The sequence below is a fragment of the Lepisosteus platostomus genome, unplaced genomic scaffold, assembly GCF_059453375.1.
Source record: "Lepisosteus platostomus isolate fLepPlt1 unplaced genomic scaffold, fLepPlt1.hap1 Scaffold_63_H1, whole genome shotgun sequence".
Classification (NCBI taxonomy): Eukaryota; Metazoa; Chordata; class Actinopteri; order Semionotiformes; family Lepisosteidae; genus Lepisosteus; species Lepisosteus platostomus.
This window is the reverse complement of record NW_028291678.1, coordinates 414377-434502: the sequence shown is the minus strand read 5'-3', so window position 1 is coordinate 434502 and position 20126 is coordinate 414377. Positions and strand designations below refer to the sequence as shown.

Here is a 20126-nt window from a genome sequence, read left to right as displayed (position 1 = left end):
TTTCTCCTCTCTTACCAAAGCTGTTAGGTTCCTTTCCGTGGTGAGATGGGTTGTCATGCAACGCTGCCACATAGCGCTGACAGACAAGAGTGTTGCGGGAGAAGAGAAATGTGTTTGAAGATTTAAGAGTGTCTTAGGTGCAGCCAAAATCAAGTGTCACAAATGCAAGTGGTTGGATTTCCATTGTTTAATATGGTAAAAATAAGCGGAAGTAATCTGCCGGTCCGGCACAGTCTGCCATGCTTTTGTCATTTACTGTAAAGTGGTATTGAACTGGGTGTCGAACTGGAGCCTCACCATTTGCATATGTGAGGCTCCAGTTATACATCGAGTGTCACATTAAATGACAAAAATGAAGAGAGTTAAAGCAGCTGGAGAGGTTTTCTTACAACTTTTGAGCTGACACAGTTTTGGAAAATGTTTCCTTCACGCTGCACTGTACAACATAGGCAGCCAAGAGTCTCCAAAACAAAACAGAATTGACAGATAGGAGAAAATTCCCACTCGTCCTGAAGTTCCCAAAATCAAGCACTGAGCGTAAACAAAGTGTCTAAGTAGCGTGGGAATGCTAACCCTAACCCTAGCGTAAAAAGATGAGTCAAAGTAACGTCTAATCGGATTAGTTTCCTTAGAGCTGGTTCAGAGTTTGCTGAAGAGTTTACCCAGTGGGCACTGATTCGTCGAATATACGTATATTCACGGCGAAAATACGGCTATACGTATATATACGTCGCCTCGACGTATAATCAAAGTCGAATTGCAACCGTAAAATCGACGACATTAATAAACGCATATATAACGTCGAAAACACATCTAACACAGTGCCTGAGGCTTTTTACTGTATGTATCGTGTGTGCCGCAACTAGGAGTATACGGCACTCTGCACAGTGTACGAAGTAAATTATTTTCGCAGTAATTAATTTACACGTGTATAATAAATATAGTAAATATAATAAATTAATTACTGCGAAAATTACTTCGTACACTGTGCAGAGTGCCGTATACTCCTAGGTAAGTTAGGTACATCTTTTTGCCCAAAACTGAAGGGGCGACATTCCTCCCTCCCCCCGTGATGCCAGGCCTGTCCCCATCCTATTCCATAATGTCATTATACTGTATATAATACCATACAACAGTGACCGATCCTTACTAACTGCATGCGTTAAAATTGCACATCAGCTCATAGCAGGGGGCACATAGCCGCGATGTATTATCAATGTTAAATTTCAACCATAATATCGACAACATTAATAAACGCATACGTTGAGAAAATATCGAACCCAGCATATTTTCCGGTTATATACCACAATGCATTGCTAGTATTCGTTGGTCACCATTTTGGACACGTTTTTCAAACGTAGAAGTATATCCGCAAATATCTCAGCAATCCTCTTTTGACGAGTAAGTATGAACAATAATAATACTATCTGAATACATACAGATCTTTCTTAATATTATTTTGATTAAAATAGTAAGTGAATAAGCAAAAAATGGCACATAAAAATAGTGGAGCTTTTTAAACGTCTGTACTTACTGCGCCCCATAAGAAATCGTTTGTCCCCATTCAAAAGAGATTGTGCGATGTCCTGCAGCGTTCGCAAAGCAAACCTTTGACAGTTTGAAAAGAGGAATTTATTCTGCTTCCTGTGCGTGCAGTAGTTACAAAGTTGAACGTCTTTACACGATCTGCTGCAGTTTTCAGTGGGCGGGCGTTGTCAAATGGCTTGGAAAAACGCACTGTGTTTCGGCTCGGCAAACATCGTGAGCAGTGTCCTGCATGTTTTCTGTGTATAGCTGTCTTTTAGCGCATACAGAATTCATTCGAAATGGGGAATGGTGTGAATGGGGAAGATGACACTAAATCGTTTTGCCGTTTCTCTATTCTTATTCTATGTTGTACTTTCAAACTTTGGGTACTCTTTAATTAGGACAGACTTTATTGCTCAACTTCTATGATGCAAGCCAAATTTTATACATTTATTTCAGCTTTGAGCTTAGTAAACCGTTCATTTTTTAGATTATACTAAAGAAGATATTAATCATCATTAATTTGGGAAGTAATATTATATAATTTTCTCCTAGCTGCGGTGCTGAAGTCCCGCCCTAAATCAGCAGAAAAAGAAATAAAGGAGCACGCAATGTGTTACTTGAAGAATGCATATGCAAGGCAGGGGGCCAGGAGATCTGGACACTGAAAATACTAGGTTTTTGGTTCTAACTGTTAGGACAATTACACAGGGTTTGCAAATAGTGGACAAAAATCGTCTTAACTTCCATTGTAATATTTTTTTTCTTGGAAATATAGAAGTTGTACATTTTAAAATGTATATTTGAATCAAAATGTGGTTTTGAGTTAGTGTGTTAATGTAATTAGTTTGTGTTTGCCGTTACTATACTGTATATTGCCATATTACCAGAATTTGTAGCTGAAGTTTAAGACTAGTTGTGTTTTTTATGATTATTGCCCATATGTTGATTGTTGATTGATTGTATACAATGTATAATTTGAAATACATATTTTTCAGGTGTGAATGTGTATTTTCAGAATAAATTTCTAAACCAAATCATTGGGTTGATTTACTAGTTTCTACACCTGTAAAACCTAACTTTGATGTATAATAGACCTCTACCCATATACGTATAATAGACCTCTAAAGTTATCCGTATAATAGACCTCTAACCATATACATATAATAGACCTCTAAAGTTATCCGTATAATAGACCTCTACCCATATACGTATAATAGACCTCTAAAGTTATCCGTATAATAGACCTCCAACCATATACATAGAATAGTCCTCTAAAGTTATCCGGAACTCCTACCATATATGTATAATAGTCCTCTAAATTTATCCGTATAATAGAACTCCAACCATTTACGTATAATGAACATCTAATCATAGACGTATAATTGACGTATAACAATAGACGTATATTAGAATTTCATTCTAGACGAATTGCAGACCACATTTAGACGTCTAAGGTATGCGTTTAATAGACGTATATTATACGTCTTTTGCCCACTGGGTTACGTCTCAACAGAAACGCTCTTTAGCTCTTTCAGTGTTATGCAGAGAACAGCGTCTGTCGAGATCACTTTTGAGTCAGCGCGAAACGCCGTGTGCTGTCAGTTTGATTTCATATTGCTCGTAGCGGCGCCCGGCTTTTGTCTGTCAAACGTTAGGTTGCGCTTCTTCATGCTGCATCGTCGACATGAGTGGAGCTTTTTAAACGTCTGTACTTACTGCGCCCCATAAGAAATCGTTTGTCCCCGTTCAAAAGAGATTTTGCGATGTCCTGCAGCGTTCGCAAAGCAAACCTTTGACAGTTTGAAAAGAGGAATTTATTCTGCTTCCTGTGCGTGCAGTAGTTACAAAGTTGAACGTCTTTACACGATCTGCTGCAGTTTTCAGTGGGCGGGCTTTGTCAGATGGCTTGGAAAAACGCACTGTGTTTCGGCTCGGGAAACATGAGCAGTGTCCTGCATGTTTTCTGTGTATAGCTGTCTTTTGACGCATACAGAATTCATTCGAAATCATTGATTTCTCCAATTATCAAGGGTCCCTTAAAGGATGAGTCAAAGTAACGTCTAATCGGATTAGTTTCCTTAGAGCTGGTTCAGAGTTTGCTCAAGAGTTTACCTTTCACAGATGTGCAAAGAAGAATGTTGGGGGTGCACGCTTCAAGGTGCCTTACAGTGCGTTGTTTCCGACACAGTGTGGCCGGGTGTTTTCCGAGTTATCGCACGGATTGGGCACGCCCACAAGCCGAGAGCCGCAGGCGATGAGCCCGGGGCTGAACGGGCCCCACTGGCTAGTTTGTAAGGCCAGGTGCATTGCCAACCACGACCGGCAGCGCAGAGGCTTTGAAGGCGGTCTGGGCTCCTGCAGCTGTACAGCCACGCACTCTGGTTTCTCTTCATCTCGTACAAATCTTTCGCCTTTTATTAAAGATTTCCGTGGAGAGGAGCATGAATAAGTTCCATGCAATTTTTGTGCTTCCCTGCCTTCGGGTGGGGCGCAGCCTGGCTGGTCAAAGAGAGAAAACAAAAACGTTCGCAATCACTCTTGTTATGGCAATTGTGGCCGTCTGCTCCGCGAGTCCTCGGTCTCCGGCTGTCTGATTGGCGCTCTTTTCTTTGGGGGGCGGGAAGTGTCCGGCCGCAGGGGATCTTGGGACCTCGCTTTGCATAGCGGCTTCCCAGAGTGCGTCGTTTCCGGCACAGTGTGGCTGGGTGTTTTCCGACTTATCGCACGGATTGGGCACGGCCGCAAGCTGAGAGCCGCAGGCGATGAGCCCGGAGCTGAACGGGCCCCACTGGCTCGTTTGTAAGGCCAGGTGTATTGCCAACCATGACCGGCAGCGCAGAGGCTTTGAAGGCGGCCTGGGCTCCTGTAGCTGTGCAGCCACGCACTCTGGTTTCTCTTCATCTCGTACAAATTTTTCGCCTTTTACTAAAGATTTTCGTGGAGGGGAGCATGAATGAGTTCCATGCAATTTTTGTGCTTCCCTGCCTTCGGGTGGGGCGCAGCCTGGCTGGTCAAAGAGAGAAAACAAAAACGCTCGCAATCGGTCTTGTTATGGCGATTGTGGCAGTCTGCTCCGCGAGTCCTCGGTCTCCGGCCGTCTGATTGGCGCTCTTTTCTTTGGGGGGTGGGAAGTGTCCGGCCGCAGGGGATCTTGGGACCTCGCTTTGCATAGCGGCTTCCCAGAGTGCGTCGTTTCCGGCACAGTGTGGCTGGGTGTTTTCCGAGTTATCGCACGGATTGGGCACGCTCGCAAGCCGTGAGCCGCAGGCGATGAGCCCGGAGCTGAACGGGCCCCACTGGCTCGTTTGTAAGGCCAGGTGTATTGCCAACCACGACCGGCAGGGCAGAGGCCTTGAAGGCGGCCTGGGCTCCTGCAGCTGTGCAGCCATGCACTCTGGTTTTTCTTCATCTCGTACAAATCTTTCGCCTTTTACTAAAAATTTCCATGGAGAGGAGCACGAATGAGTTCCCTGCAGTTTTTGTGCTTCTCTGCTTTCGGGTGGCGGGCAGCTGGGCTGGTCAAAGAGAGAAAACAAGCACGTTCGCAATCGCTCTTGTAATGGTGATTGTGGCCGTCTGCTCCGCGAGTCCTCGGTCTCCGGCCGTCTGATTGGCGCTCTTTTCTTTGGGGGGCGGGAAGTGTCCGGCCGCAGGGGATCTTGGGACCTCGCTTTTCATAGCGGCTTCCCAGAGTGCGTCGTTTCCGGCACAGTGTGGCCGGGTGTTTTCCGACTTATCGCACGGATTGGGCACGCTCGCAAGCTGAGAGCCGCAGGCGATGAGCCCCGAGCTGAACGGGCCCCACTGGCTCGTTTGTAAGATCTGCGGCAGATCGTGTAAAGACGTTCAACTTTGTAACTACTGCACGCACAGGAAGCAGAATAAATTCCTCTTTCAAACTGTCAAAGGTTTGCTTTGCGAACGCTGCAGGACATCGCACAATCTGTTTTGAACGGGGACAAACGATTTCTTATGAGGCGCAGTAAGTACAGACGTTTAAAAAGCTCCACTGATGCCGACGATGCAGCATGAAGAAGGGCAACCTAACGTTTGACAGACAAAAGCCGGGCGCCGCTACGAGCAATATGAAATCAAACTGACAGCACACGGCGTTTCGCGCTGACTCAAAAGTGATCTCGACAGACGCTGTTCTCTGCATAACGCTGAAAGAGCTAAAGAGTGTTTCTGTTGAGACGTAACAAGCTTGTTTCTTTCTACCATGATGTTACCATGACAAAATCTGTCTTTAAACACCTTGCTCAGTCTCTGACGAGACTGTCAAGAATTGCTTTCGCCGATTGTATTGCAAACCGGCGGAAGCGGGGTATTGGGAAAAGTTTTCAACTAGCAATAATCGCGCATCGGCTAAACCTCACAGGCTACGATACTGCCACTGCGCAAAGCTGACGGTTGCCAGGCAACCGCGTGGATCCTATGGAAATCGTTATCAATCGTCTCATGGCATGTCGTTGCTGTAACGCTTCATATTTGCGGCCGGACACTTCCCGCCCCCCAAAGAAAAGAGCACCAATCAGACAGGCGGAGACCGAGGACTCGCAGAGCAGACGGCCACAGTCGCAGTAATAAGAGTGATTGTGAGCGGTTTTGTTTTCTCTCTTTGACCAGCCCAGCTGCGCCCCACCCGAAGGCAGGAAAGCACAAAAATTGTATGGAACTCATTCATGCTCCTCTTCATGGAAATCTTTAGTAAAAGGCAAAAGATTTGTACGAGATGAAGAGAAACCAGAGTGCGTGGCTGGACAGCTGCAGGAGCCCAGGCTGCCTTCAAGGCCTCTGCCCTGCCGGTCGTGGTTGGCAATCCACCTGGCCTTACAAACGAGCCAGTGGGGCCCGTTCAGCTCCGGGCTCATCGCCTGCGGCTCTCGGCTTACCTGGCAGGGGAGATACCTTGATCAGCCTGTAGTTGGAGTAGTTGGATTGTTTTCTTGTTTTGTGGAAGCAGTGTTTGTTTTGCAGTTTGAGATGGCAACCTTTGGATCCCACAAGAATGCTGTACGTTTTGAGCTTTTGGATGACCTCTTCATGGATCGTATGCAGTTCAGCAGAAAAGTGTTACAGAAGGAACTTGGCTTTGAACCTCGGCACTTGGATTTCATCTTTGCTCTCCCAGGTCAGAAAGCATTTGAGGTTGTATTTGGTACCTATCCTCTGTTTGAACAATGCGTGGATGTGTTTGAGGCAAAAAGAGGGAAAGTTCCTGCACTTGAGAAGATCAACTTGCAGCCTCTGACACAGAGAGAGAGGAAAACGGTGCATGTTGTTATGTTCTCGGAACTGGCAAAGACGGAGGACATTCACACCTGGCTTAACCAGTACTGCACCGTCCACCATGGAACTGAGGTTAGAGATGTTGACGGTATAAAAACAGGAGCAAGGAAATTCGAGGTTCGCTTACTACCGGACAATGTAAATGGAGGCTTAAGGCACCTGCCCTCTACAATCCGGCTGGGCGCCTGCAATGGCTATGTTTTTTATGTGGGACAACCAAAGGTGTGTCGGCGCTGTGGTGCTGTGGGACACCTGGCATCTTCCTGCACTGTGAAATGCTGCAAGACCTGTGGCAAACAGGGACATTTAGCCTCTGACTGTTCAATGCTGCCAAAGTGCAATTTATGTGGCTCGGAAGGACACGTTTTTAAGAACTGCCCTCACGCCTACGCCAATAAACTCAAAATGAGAAAGGATGAGGCAGTGCTTGTTTCAGCCAAACCGGCCCGAAAAGCCAAAGCAAACAACAAGTCAAACAAAGAACCCTTGTTGGACAAAGAGTCTCAGCCTCCAGCCAGGATCAGTCCTGCTGTGGCTCCGGGGCCGGTGGAAGAGAAATCCACTACGCTCCCACAACCGCAGACTGCACCAGACAAGCACGAGGGTTTGAAAACCCCTGAGAACAGCGAGGACCCCTCCCCCACTCCTGCTCCTCAGAACGAGGGCCAGTGTGGGGCCCCCCGGTGGAGCGGGTCCAGCGACGATACCCAGGATTCAGCGGAGCTGCTTTTCTCAGACTCTGCAAGTGCTACAGATGCCCTCCTCTCCTCCATCCAGTCCATCACGGAGGATCTGCAACAGCTGGTGGGTGAGGGGGAAGAGGAGACTGGTGCATCGGCTGCACCCCTTTCCCCTCAGTGCTCCCAGGAGCTGGACTTGAGGAAAAGGAAAAATGACTCTGTTTTCTCCCCGAGCGAGGAGGAAGGAGAGAATGGCGATGGGGACAGCTGGAACCCCTCCACCCCTCTACCCCCTTCCTTGAAATGGACTCTGTGAATGCTTTTACTGCTGCCACCCTGATGAAGGCTCATTCAGAGGATGGCTGGCAGGAAATTGGTAAGAAGAAAAAGAAAAAGAAGAAGGTAACAGGTGAGACTGAAGAGAAATGTGTTTTGTAAAGACTGGTTCCACTTTCTTATGTAATATGGCTCTAAACATAATTTCTCTTAACACCAGAGGTATCAATGACGGAGTTAAATGTCAGTGTGTCTTTGATTACCTCCAGCAGAGAGAGGGAGATGTGTTGATGTTGCAGGAGTGTGCTTTAGCCTATCAAGAGAGGTATAAAAGCTTTGAAGATAGGTGGGATAAAGGGCCTTCTGTTTGGTCAGGGGACAATAACAACAGAGCCTCTGGCGTGGCCATTCTTTTCAAAGGATGGGCTTTCAAATTGAAAAGTATTCAGAGGGTCATAGATGGCAGGTTGCTGTGTGTGGATGTGGAATGGGGGACCGTTAACCTGCGGCTAATCAATGTGTATTGTCCTACTGACGTGGGAGGAAGGGTGGAGCTACTCAAGGCACTCTCTCCCCTATTGTTAAGTAGCACAGACGTGATAGTGGGAGGGGATTTTAATTGTATCTTAGAGCACACAGACAGGCAGTCTAGCTCTCCGATAAAATTGGATTCCAGCTCACTGGCCCTGCAAAACTTAGTTCAAGACTTTAAACTCTCAGACACATATAGATGTATATATCCCACAACAGCAGGATATGCATGGTCAGGGAGGAATAGCAGCTCCAGAATTGACTATTGCTTTGTCTCAGAGAGAGTGAAAGTTGTTGGGGTCACTCTTCAGCCTGTCTTCTTCTCAGATCTTCAGGCTTTAGGGTGTAGAGTGGAACTCCAGGGCGGGACTGTCTTTGGCCCAGGCCTCTGGAAACTCAACACAAAGCTGCTAGAGAACGAGGGGGTAGTATCCCGCTACAAGGAGAAACTATCACAGTGGCTGTCCTTGCAGTGTCTGTACGGGTCAGTAGGAGAGTGGTGGGAGGAGGTGAAGATGAGGACAAAGGCCTTTTTCATGGCTGAGGGAAGGAAGGCTGCTGCCAGACGGAGAGGAGTGCTAGCCAGGAAACAGAGGCAGCTGCAGCGTCTCTACACGATGCTGCACAGTGGCTTCGATGTGCTCGAGGATATCACCCTTTTAAAAAAGGACATCCGGAGCATAGCCGAAGAAAGTAGTCGAGGAGTGCTGTTAAGAGGCAGAGTGCAGTTCTTGGAAGAAAATGAGAAGTGTACTCGCTTCTTTTTCAGGAAAGTGGTAGGCTCCAAGTCTGTCATGGAAAGTGTAGTTGATGAGGAGGGACGAGAGAGAACAGAGCCGAGTGCTATCCTCTCCTGCACCAAGGCCTTCTACTCAAGACTGTACAGCTCTACAGAGGTAAAGGATGAAGAAATTCATTTTTTTACCTCAAAGCTAGAAAACGTTTTGAGTGAAGAAGATAGGGAAGTACTTGAGAGGGATTTGACAGTAGAAGAGCTGAGACAGGCTATGGAGAGCTTACAGAAGGGGAAAACTCCAGGTGCTGACGGGCTCCCTAAAGAATTTTATTGCACCTTTTGGGATCTGCTTCAGGATCCGCTACTGGTCCTATTCGAGGAAAGATATAAGACAGAATTGCTGCCTGACTCCTTAAGAGAAGGCACTATCTCTCTCTTGTTTAAGAAAGGAGCAAAAAATGACATAAAGAACTGGAGACCCCTCAGCCTGTTAGGCGTGGACACTAAGATCCTGTCCAAAGCCCTTTTCCTGCACCTACAAAATGTAGTGGCCTCACTGGTAGGGAAAGAACAGACTTGTGGGATAGCAGGACGCCTGATGAGCGACAACCTGGCCTTGTTGAGGGATGTCTGTCTGTACTCTGAGGATCGCTCCCTCCCTCTTTGCATTTTAGGTGTAGACCTAGAAAAGGCCTTTGACCGCCTAAACCGGCAGTACTTAACATCGGGACTTGAGCACATGAAGTTTGGCCCCATCATGAGAAAGTGGATTAACCTGCTGTACACAGGTAGCAACAGCAGAGTCATGGTTAATGGCAATAGATCACGCCCCTTTGAAGTCTGTTCAGGGGTGAGGCAGGGCTGCCCATTATCCCCCTTGTTATGCGTTTTGGCTATGGAGCCCTTAGCCTGTGCCTTGCGCCAGGATCAGGCCATTAATGGGATACCAGTGCCTGGAAGTGGGGGAGGAGAGGTAAAGACATCTCTATACATGGATGACGTCACCCTGCTCCTCTCTGACAATGCCTCAATTAGCAGAGCTCTGCAGTGGTGTGATCGTTTCTCTTTGGCTTCCTCCGCAAAAATTAACAAATCTAAGAGTGAGATTTTTTATCAGAACTGGAGGGAGCCAAAAGAAGGACATGATCTCAGGCTGCAAGAGAAGAGAATTAAGGTCCTGGGGGTGTATTTTGGAGAAGAGATGGGAACAGTAAATTGGCAGAACAAATTGCCAATCTTAAACAAAAAACTGATGCAATGGAAGGACCGAGACCTCACCATGACAGGGAAGGTGCTGGTCATCAAAGCCGAGCTCTTGCCTGTCTTGAATTTTCTGGCGTACTTTCCCAATCCCACACCGTGTTGCGGCGGTGATGAGGAGATTGATGTTTCAATTTCTATGGGGTGGGAAGCAGGAAAGACTCAGAAGGGAAATAATGTACAGGCCGCTACCCTCAGGGGGGAAGTCTGTCCCAGATATTGCTACGAAGCTGCTGTGCATTTTCCTGGCCTCTGTGCTGAGAGGCTTTGCAACAGCACCTGCAGCGCGTACCTGGACTTATTTTTCCAGGCTCTGGGTAGGTAGGGAGGTGTTCAGAGTGTGGGGTGTCAGACCCAAGCTGGACGTCCCACTCTCTGACACATGCCCTGCAATTTATGGGACAGTTAAAAGTTTTCTAAGATCTCACCCAATTGGCCATATTCCCCTCCGAGATGTCAGCGTCCAAAAACTGGAAGATTTCGTTGCACCCCAGAACAATAGGCAGACCCATGTGGGCATTTTAACATCAGCCCAAACAAGGAAGGTGTGGAAACACACATCCTCTAAGTTTCTGTGCAACATTCACAGAGATTTAGCCTGGAGTGTCATCCACCAGTGCTTACCGGTACGAACTTTCTTGTACCGTAGGGGCCTCACCCCCAGCCCTCGCTGCGTTAGGGTGGGCTGCGGCGAGGAGGAGACTGTATCCCATCTCCTGTGGTCCTGCTTTTTTGCTAAGGCCTTCTGGGCACAGTTTGAAGATTGGTTGCTGGCTCTCTCGCCCCAATTTACCCTGACCGCTGCTTTCGTCATATACGGCATCTCTCCTGTCAAACTTCCTCCTGACGTGTTTGACAGGATCTGGGCCGTGGTGAACAGTGGGAAAGTTGCCCTGTGGAGAGTGAGGAACATGGGGCTGTTCAAAGGCATCGAGATCCCAGTCAAGGCAGCAGGTAGCCTGGCCCTGTTCATCACCCGAGAGAACTATTACCTCAGAGATCTGTGGAGAGAAGGGAGGGAGGAAGCAGAAAATCTGTGGGAAATAGAGAACATAGGTCAATATCTCAAGAAACTGTGAAAAACATTATCAAGTTTAAGTAAAGAATGTGATTTGCACCAGAAAAAAAGAAAATTGTTGCTATGTAACTGTTACCGTGTCAAAATGTAATGAGATGTGATCATATATACTGTTTTAAGTATGTATATGAATGTAAAGCTTTCTGATTTGTGATGTCCTGTATTTTTTTGTGAAAAGAAAATAAAGTTCTTAAAAATCGAAATCGGTTCACCCAGGGCGAGGCTCGGCCATTGCACTCCGGCTGTGCTGACCCCTGCGAATTCCCCAAATGTGGGAATCTCGACTGCATAATTTCTGGTAGTGGGGGACTGCGTTCGCGCTCTCCCCTGATGTGCTTGGTCCAAAATCAGATACGGGAGGGTTAGGACACCACGAGCTGCGTGGCTGCGGAAGGATCCCGGTTCGAAAGGAGTCGACGCCGCTGCTGGTTCTCGCTGGCTTTTAGTTAGGGGTCCGGAGAAGCATCTCAAGCTAGTTCCACTACTCCTTCCGGACGTTCATTCCCTTTTCAAAGTCAGTCGTTTTGCTATAGTCTGCGTTCTTTAGGCTGATTATCGAGGTTAGCCTTTATTTGGTCATGGGGGGCCTCGGTACTGTATGCTGAGTCTAAAGACAGTTTCACCCGTTTTCTGATTGCTCGGTTCTGTACCAGTGCAGACATGTCAAACAGTGAATGGCTGTACCTCTATTGTATCCGTGCTCAATGAATGAAATCGGTAACAAATGAATATATGTCTAGTTATACGAAAAACGAGTGGTTTATCGACTCATCTTCATTTGCAGATTTAGAGGCAGCTTCGATATTTGTTTTACAGACGGGTTTTTTTTTTTGAATATGGGTCACACACATGCCACAGCAACAAAACATCTCTAGAGATGAGGCTATAGATCACCTTTCCATCCTGCAGGTTTTCCTCCCAAAGCCTACGGCACCAACGGCGACCCCTGCTGGCCGGGAGAGCAAAAGCTTACAGCACCTGGTATTCCCAGGCAGTCTCCCATCCAAGTACTAACCAGGCCCGACGCTGCTTAGCTTCCAAGATCAGACGAGATCGGGCGTGTTCAGGGTGGTGTGGCCGTAAGCGAAACCCCTGGCGCCTGACTTGCTACTTGAAGCTGTGTGTGGCGGGGGTTCCGTGCCCCCCCGAGCGGGACTGAAGGATCGTTCGTGTGCAACTCTTTGGAAAGGAGCTGCTTTCCAAATCGCATTGCGTGCCTGGATGTTGGCGAATGCGCTCCCTTGTGTTGGCTCGTCCCGCACTGGAGGAGGACAAACAATCTGCACGGAGGAGCACCAGGCAAGTCTTCACCAGACAAAAACCTCCAGTGCACAGCACTCTGGAAACATTTCGGGGCTTTCGCGTGTTTATTTCAGCACGTAAAGCGCACCGGTCCAACACGTCGGCCGGGCGCGCGGCGCCTCCGCCCTCTTGTGGCCTTGCGGCGTCAGAGCAAGAGGCTCCTTCTCGCTGCCCTTCCGCTGTGTTGCAGGGCCCCGAGAGGGAACCCGGAGCGCCAACTTTGTTGGGGGCGGGGGACCGCGTTCGCGCTCTGCCCCCGGTCTCTTGCGCGAGTACTAAATCTCACGGACAGGGGGGCCTCGTCATTGATTGTTACAGGTGAGACGGGGATTAGGAGGAGACCCCGACTGATGGGTAAAGTGGAGCACTAACACCAGAGGGACACCCCCGGCGTCTCTTTTTGAGAGACGCCCTGGGGTTTCCTAATGGCCAAGGAGGGTCGGGACCTCGGTTTGACGCCTCCCCCGAAGGACGGCGCCTGTTTGTGCAGCAGAGTGTCGCCATCAGGAGGCTGGGGCGTAAGAGAGCCACACAGCCCGCAGGGTGAGCGCTCCCTACTGGTCCCAGTCACACCTCTTGCAGGAGCAGCAGCAACCAGAGCTTTTCCGGGGTGGAATCTCCCATCCGGGTGCCGGCCAGGCTCACACCTGCTGGGCTGCCCCGGGGGTGAGCCCAGTCGAGAGTCGCAGGGCCAGATCTAGTCACCGGGGAGAAACGATACAAGTGAAGGATTGCTCGGCTCTCGGCACTTGAAAAGACCGACAAATGTCTTGTTCCCGCCGGAGCTGAATGTACCCGCATGTGTGGTGTCGTCTTCTTCCCCCGCCCCGCTGTGTTTGCTGTATTGTCTCTGAAGCCAGCCCCCCCGAGACGAGACGGGCTGTTCCTGTGCCCCAATTAACACTTTACAGATGCCATTCCCCGGCATTGTGGCCATTGTCGGTGCTCACACGCGATAAGATAAGGCGGAGGAGAGCGGGGCATGCCCAGCGGCAGACATTCAAGGAGGGGGCAGTGCGAGGTGAGGTGAGGTGCGACACGCCGGAGCCCCGACGCAGCTAATGCGGAGCACTTGTTGGACTGGCATCGAAAGGACGTGTGCGCACGGAGCGAGCCTTCCCTGCGGCGGAGCGCGGGAACTTTCTCCCCCCCTCCCGCTGCAGGAGTTGTGTGCACTGCAGCGGTGCCGAGAGAAAAGCACAGAAGGCAGCAGGCTCTGGAGAACAGGTAAGAGACGGAGCCTTGTGGGCAGGCGAGCAGGCCCGTTTTTTGGAAATTGCTGAAAAGGTTTGTTCGGTGTGTGGCAGGCGCACGTCGCGAGCTTGCGTGGCGATCTGCCGGTCTGGAGTTATGCAAATGAGGCCGAATTGCATCCCGGGACATGCTGCGAATGCGCAACGGCGACTGCAGATGTGTAGGAAACGGCGCGCTCGTTTTCTCGTTTTGCCCACACTTTTGAGTGTTAGTGTGGCGTGTGAGTGTGTGAAAGAGTGGGCCCAGCAGGAGGCGGTGGCGTGCGGGGCGAGGAGGTGGCCTAGGCTGCACGATTTGTGCTGTGGGTGCGGGCCGCTTGCAGGGGCCTGTTTAACTCATACTTACCTGGCAGGGGAGATACCTTGATCAAGAAGGAGGTTCACCCAGGGCGAGGCTCGGCCATTGCACTCCGGCTGTGCTGACCCCTGCGAATTCCCCAAATGTGGGAATCTCGACTGCATAATTTCTGGTAGTGGGGGACTGCGTTCGCGCTCTCCCCTGATGTGCTTGGTCCAAAATCAGATACAGGAAGGTTAGGACACCACGAGCTGCGTGGCTGCGGAAGGATCCCGGTTCGACAGGAGTGGACGCCGCTGCTGGTTCTCGCTGGCTTTTAGTTAGGGGTCCGGAGAAGCATCTCAAGCTAGTTCCACTACTCCTTCCGGACGTTCATTCCCTTTTCAAAGTCAGTCGTTTTGCTGTAGTCTGCGTTCTTTAGGCTGATTATCGAGGTTAGCCTTTATTTGGTCATGGGGGGCCTCGGTACTGTATGCTGAGTCTAAAGACAGTTTCACCCGTTTTCTGATTGCTCGGTTCTGTACCAGTGCAGACATGTCAAACAGTGAATGGCTGTACCTCTATTGTATCCGTGCTCAATGAATGAAATCGGTAACAAATGAATATATGTCTAGTTATACGAAAAACGAGTGGTTTATCGACTCATCTTCATTTGCAGATTTAGAGGCAGCTTCGATATTCGTTTTACAGACGGGTTTTTTTTTTTGAATATGGGTCACACACATGCCACAGCAACAAAACATCTCTAGAGATGAGGCTATAGATCACCTTTCCATCCTGCAGGTTTTCCTCCCAAAGCCTACGGCACCAACGGCGACCCCTGCTGGCCGGGAGAGCAAAAGCTTACAGCACCTGGTATTCCCAGGCAGTCTCCCATCCAAGTACTAACCAGGCCCGACGCTGCTTAGCTTCCAAGATCAGACGAGATCGGGCGTGTTCAGGGTGGTGTGGCCGTAAGCGAAAGCCTCAGCGCCTGACTCGCTACTTGAAGCTGTGTGTGGCGGGGGTTCCGTGCTCCCCGAGCGGGACTGAAGGATCGTTCGTGTGCCACTCTTTGGAAAGGAGCTGCTTTCCAAATCGCATTGCGTGCCTGGATGTTGGCGAATGCGCTCCCTTGTGTTGGCTCGTCCCGCACTGGAGGAGGACAAACAATCTGCACGGAGGAGCACCAGGCAAGTCTTCACCAGACAAAAACCTCCAGTGCACAGCACTCTGGAAACATATCGGGGCTTTCGCGTGTTTATTTCAGCACGTAAAGCGCACCGGTCCAACACGTCGGCCGGGCGCGCGGCGCCTCCGCCCTCTTGTGGCCTTGCGGCGTCAGAGCAAGAGGCTCCTTCTCGCTGCCCTTCCGCTGTGTTGCAGGGCCCCGAGAGGGAACCCGGAGCGCGCACTTTGTGGGGGGCGGGGGACCGCGTTCGCGCTCTGCCCCCGGTCTCTTGCGCGAGTACTAAATCTCACGGACAGGGGGGCCTCGTCATTGATTGTTACAGGTGAGACGGGGATTATGAGGAGACCCCGACTGATGGGTAAAGGGGAGCACTAACACCAGAGGGACACCCACGGCGTCTCTTTTTGAGAGACGCCCTGGGGTTTCCTAATGGCCAAGGAGGGTCGGGACCTCGGTTTGACGCCTCCCCCGAAGGATGGCGCCTGTTTGTGCAGCAGAGTGTCGCCATCAGGAGGCTGGGGCGTAAGAGAGCCACACAGCCCGCAGGGTGAGCGCTCCCTACTGGTCCCAGTCACACCTCTTGCAGGAGCAGCAGCAACCGGAGCTTTTCCGGGGTGGAATCTCCCATCCGTGTGCCGGCCAGGCTCACACCTGCTGGGCTGCCCCGGGGGTGAGCCCAGTCGAGAGTCGCAGGGCCAGATCTAGTCACCGGGGAGAAACGATACAAGTGAAGGATTGCTCGGCTCTCGGCACTTGAAAAGACCGACAAATGTCTCGTTCCCGCCGGAGCTGAATGTACCCGCATGTGTGGTGTCGTCTTCTTCCCCCGCCCCGCTGTGTTTGCTGTATTGTCTCTGAAGCCGGCCCCCCCGAGACGAGACGGGCTGTTCCTGTGCCCCAATTAACACTTTACAGGTGCCATTCCCCGGCATTGTGGCCATTGTCGGTGCTCACACGCGATAAGATAAGGCGGAGGAGAGCGGGGCATGCCCAGCGGCAGACATTCAAGGAGGGGGCAGTGCGAGGTGAGGTGAGGTGCGACACGCCGGAGCCCCGACGCAGCTAATGCGGAGCACTTGTTGGACTGGCATCGAAAGGACGTGTGCGCACGGAGCGAGCCTTCCCTGCGGCGGAGCGCGGGAACTTTCTCCCCCCCTCCCGCTGCAGGAGTTGTGTGCACTGCAGCGGTGCCGAGAGAAAAGCACAGAAGGCAGCAGGCTCTGGAGAGCAGGTAAGAGACGGAGCCTTGTGGGCAGGCGAGCAGGCCCGTTTTTTGGAAATTGCTGAAAAGGTTTGTTCGGTGTGTGGCAGGCGCACGTCGCGAGCTTGCGTGGTGATCTGCCGGTCTGGAGTTATGCAAATGAGGCCGAATTGCATCCCGGGACATGCTGCGAATGCGCAACGGCGACTGCAGATGTGTAGGAAACGGCGCGCTCGTTTTCTCGTTTTGCCCACACTTTTGAGTGTTAGTGTGGCGTGTGAGTGTGTGAAAGAGTGGGCCCAGCAGGAGGCGGTGGCGTGCGGGGCGAGGAGGTGGCCTAGGCTGCGCGATTTGTGCTGTGGGTGCGGGCCGCTTGCAGGGGCCTGTTTAACTCATACTTACCTGGCAGGGGAGATACCTTGATCAAGAAGGAGGTTCACCCAGGGCGAGGCTCGGCCATTGCACTCCGGCTGTGTTGACCCCTGCGAATTCCCCAAATGTGGGAATCTCGACTGCATAATTTCTAGAAGTGGGGGACTGCGTTCGCGCTCTCCCCTGATGTGCTTGGTCCAAAATCAGATACGGGAGGGTTAGGACACCACGAGCTGCGTGGCTGCGGAAGGATCCCGGTTCGACAGGAGTGGACGCCGCTGCTGGTTCTCGCTGGCTTTTAGTTAGGGGTCCGGAGAAGCATCTCAAGCTAGTTCCACTACTCCTTCCGGACGTTCATTCCCTTTTCAAAGTCAGTCGTTTTGCTGTAGTCTGCGTTCTTTAGGCTGATTATCGAGGTTAGCCTTTATTTGGTCATGGGGGGCCTCGGTACTGTATGCTGAGTCTAAAGACAGTTTCACCCGTTTTCTGATTGCTCGGTTCTGTACCAGTGCAGACATGTCAAACAGTGAATGGCTGTACCTCTATTGTATCCGTGCTCAATGAATGAAATCGGTAACAAATGAATATATGTCTAGTTATACGAAAAACGAGTGGTTTATCGACTCATCTTCATTTGCAGATTTAGAGGCAGCTTCGATATTCGTTTTACAGACGGGTTTTTTTTTTTGAATATGGGTCACACACATGCCACAGCAACAAAACATCTCTAGAGATGAGGCTATAGATCACCTTTCCATCCTGCAGGTTTTCCTCCCAAAGCCTACGGCACCAACGGCGACCCCTGCTGGCCGGGAGAGCAAAAGCTTACAGCACCTGGTATTCCCAGGCAGTCTCCCACCCAAGTACTAACCAGGCCCGACGCTGCTTAGCTTCCGAGATCAGACGAGATCGGGCGTGTTCAGGGTGGTGTGGCCGTAAGCGAAAGCCCTGGCGCCTGACTCGCTACTTGAAGCTGTGTGTGGCAGGGCTTCCGTGCCCCCCGAGCGGGACTGAAGGATCGTTCGTGTGCAACTCTTTGGAAAGGAGCTGCTTTCCAAATCGCATTGCGTGCCTGGATGTTGGCGAATGCGCTCCCTTGTGTTGGCTCGTCCCGCACTGGAGGAGGACAAACAATCTGCACGGAGGAGCACCAGGCAAGTCTTCACCAGACAAAAACCTCCAGTGCACAGCACTCTGGAAACATTTCGGGGCTTTCGCGTGTTTATTTCAGCACGTAAAGCGCACCGGTCCAACACGTCGGCCGGGCGCGCGGCGCCTCCGCCCTCTTGTGGCCTTGCGGCGTCAGAGCAAGAGGCTCCTTCTCGCTGCCCTTCCGCTGTGTTGCAGGGCCCCGAGAGGGAACCCGGAGCGCTCACTTTGTGGGGGGCGGGGGACCGCGTTCGCGCTCTGCCCCCGGTCTCTTGCGCGAGTACTAAATCTCAGGGACAGGGGGGCCTCGTCATTGATTGTTACAGGTGAGACGGGGATTAGGAGGAGACCCCGACTGATGGGTAAAGGGGAGCACTAACACCAGAGGGACACCCCCGGCGTCTCTTTTTGAGAGACGCCCTGGGGTTTCCTAATGGCCAAGGAGGGTCGGGACCTCGGTTTGACCTCTGTTTGTGCAGCAGAGTGTCGCCATCAGGAGGCTGGGGCGTAAGAGAGCCACACAGCCCGCAGGGTGAGCGCTCCCTACTGGTCCCAGTCACACCTCTTGCAGGAGCAGCAGCAACCGGAGCTTTTCCGGGGTGGAATCTCCTATCCGGGTGCCGGACATGCTCACACCTGCTGGGCTGCCCCGGGGGTGAGCCCAGTCGAGAGTCGCAGGGCCAGATCTAGTCACCGGGGAGAAACGATACAAGTGAAGGATTGCTCGGCTCTCGGCACTTGAAAAGACCGACAAATGTCTCGTTCCCGCCGGAGCTGAATGTACCCGCATGTGTGGTGTCGTCTTCTTCCCCCGCCCCGCTGTGTTTGCTGTATTGTCTCTGAAGCCGGCCCCCCCGAGACGAGACGGGCTGTTCCTGTGCCCCAATTAACACTTTACAGGTGCCATTCCCCGGCATTGTGGCCATTGTCGGTGCTCACACGCGATAAGATAAGGCGGAGGAGAGCGGGGCATGCCCAGCGGCAGACATTCAAGGAGGGGGTAGGGCGAGGTGAGGTGAGGTGCGACACGCCGGAGCCCCGATGCAGCTAATGCGGAGCACTTGTTGGACTGGCATCGAAAGGACGTGTGCGCACGGAGCGAGCTTTCCCTGCGGCGGAGCGCGGGAACTTTCTCCCCCCCTCCCGCTGCAGGAGTTGTGTGCACTGCAGCGGTGCCGAGAGAAAAGCACAGAAGGCAGCAGGCTCTGGAGAGCAGGTAAGAGACGGAGCCTTGTGGGCAGGCGAGCAGGCCCGTTTTTTGGAAATTGCTGAAAAGGTTTGTTCGGTGTGTGGCAGGCGCACGTCGCGAGCTTGCGTGGCGATCTGCCGGTCTGGAGTTATGCAAATGAGGCCGAATTGCATCCCGGGACATGCTGCGAATGCGCAACGGCGACTGCAGATGTGTAGGAAACGGCGCGCTCGTTTTCTCGTTTTGCCCACACTTTTGAGTGTTAGTGTGGCGTGTGAGTGTGTGAAAGAGTGGGCCCAGCAGGAGGCGGTGGCGTGCGGGGCGAGGAGGTGGCCTAGGCTGCGCGATTTGTGCTGTGGGTGCGGGCCGCTTGCAGGGGCCTGTTTAACTCATACTTACCTGGCAGGGGAGATACCTTGATCAAGAAGGAGGTTCACCCAGGGCGAGGCTCGGCCATTGCACTCCGGCTGTGCTGACCCCTGCGAATTCCCCAAATGTGGGAATCTCGACTGCATAATTTCTGGTAGTGGGGGACTGCGTTCGCGCTCTCCCCTGATGTGCTTGGTCCAAAATCAGATACGGGAGGGTTAGGACACCACGAGCTGCGTGGCTGCGGAAGGATCCCGGTTCGACAGGAGTGGACGCCGCTGCTGGTTCTCGCTGGCTTTTAGTTAGGGGTCCGGAGAAGCATCTCAAGCTAGTTCCACTACTCCTTCCGGACGTTCATTCCCTTTTCAAAGTCAGTCGTTTTGCTGTAGTCTGCGTTCTTTAGGCTGATTATCGAGGTTAGCCTTTATTTGGTCATGGGGGG

General features: G+C 51.3%; 12 non-coding genes across 12 annotated transcripts; 7 read left to right on the top strand and 5 right to left on the bottom strand.

Annotated features, from left to right (window-relative positions):
* The first annotated feature begins 3903 nt into the window (after window positions 1-3903).
* LOC148632332 (U5 spliceosomal RNA) lies at window positions 3904-4020 on the top strand. Its single transcript, XR_015934381.1, has one exon. It is a non-coding gene; the product is annotated as a U5 spliceosomal RNA (small nuclear RNA).
* A 391-nt stretch (window positions 4021-4411) lies between these two features.
* Window positions 4412-4528, top strand: LOC148632331 (U5 spliceosomal RNA). The gene has a single exon (XR_015934376.1). It is a non-coding gene; the product is annotated as a U5 spliceosomal RNA (small nuclear RNA).
* A 391-nt stretch (window positions 4529-4919) lies between these two features.
* Window positions 4920-5034, top strand: LOC148632330 (U5 spliceosomal RNA). The gene has a single exon (XR_015934387.1). It is a non-coding gene; the product is annotated as a U5 spliceosomal RNA (small nuclear RNA).
* Window positions 5035-5793: 759 nt separating this feature from the next.
* On the bottom strand, window positions 5794-5935 carry LOC148632329 (U4 spliceosomal RNA). The gene has a single exon (XR_015934403.1). It is a non-coding gene; the product is annotated as a U4 spliceosomal RNA (small nuclear RNA).
* Window positions 5936-6168: 233 nt separating this feature from the next.
* LOC148632328 (U5 spliceosomal RNA) lies at window positions 6169-6282 on the bottom strand. Its single transcript, XR_015934372.1, has one exon. It is a non-coding gene; the product is annotated as a U5 spliceosomal RNA (small nuclear RNA).
* A 5258-nt stretch (window positions 6283-11540) lies between these two features.
* Window positions 11541-11710, top strand: LOC148632327 (U1 spliceosomal RNA). Its single transcript, XR_015934421.1, has one exon. It is a non-coding gene; the product is annotated as a U1 spliceosomal RNA (small nuclear RNA).
* A 636-nt stretch (window positions 11711-12346) lies between these two features.
* Window positions 12347-12465, bottom strand: LOC148632326 (5S ribosomal RNA). Its single transcript, XR_015934436.1, has one exon. It is a non-coding gene; the product is annotated as a 5S ribosomal RNA (ribosomal RNA).
* A 1808-nt stretch (window positions 12466-14273) lies between these two features.
* On the top strand, window positions 14274-14437 carry LOC148632325 (U1 spliceosomal RNA). Its single transcript, XR_015934396.1, has one exon. It is a non-coding gene; the product is annotated as a U1 spliceosomal RNA (small nuclear RNA).
* A 636-nt stretch (window positions 14438-15073) lies between these two features.
* Window positions 15074-15192, bottom strand: LOC148632324 (5S ribosomal RNA). Its single transcript, XR_015934435.1, has one exon. It is a non-coding gene; the product is annotated as a 5S ribosomal RNA (ribosomal RNA).
* A 1807-nt stretch (window positions 15193-16999) lies between these two features.
* LOC148632323 (U1 spliceosomal RNA) lies at window positions 17000-17163 on the top strand. The gene has a single exon (XR_015934416.1). It is a non-coding gene; the product is annotated as a U1 spliceosomal RNA (small nuclear RNA).
* A 636-nt stretch (window positions 17164-17799) lies between these two features.
* Window positions 17800-17918, bottom strand: LOC148632322 (5S ribosomal RNA). Its single transcript, XR_015934424.1, has one exon. It is a non-coding gene; the product is annotated as a 5S ribosomal RNA (ribosomal RNA).
* Window positions 17919-19706: 1788 nt separating this feature from the next.
* LOC148632321 (U1 spliceosomal RNA) lies at window positions 19707-19870 on the top strand. The gene has a single exon (XR_015934385.1). It is a non-coding gene; the product is annotated as a U1 spliceosomal RNA (small nuclear RNA).
* The last annotated feature ends 256 nt before the right edge of the window (window positions 19871-20126 follow it).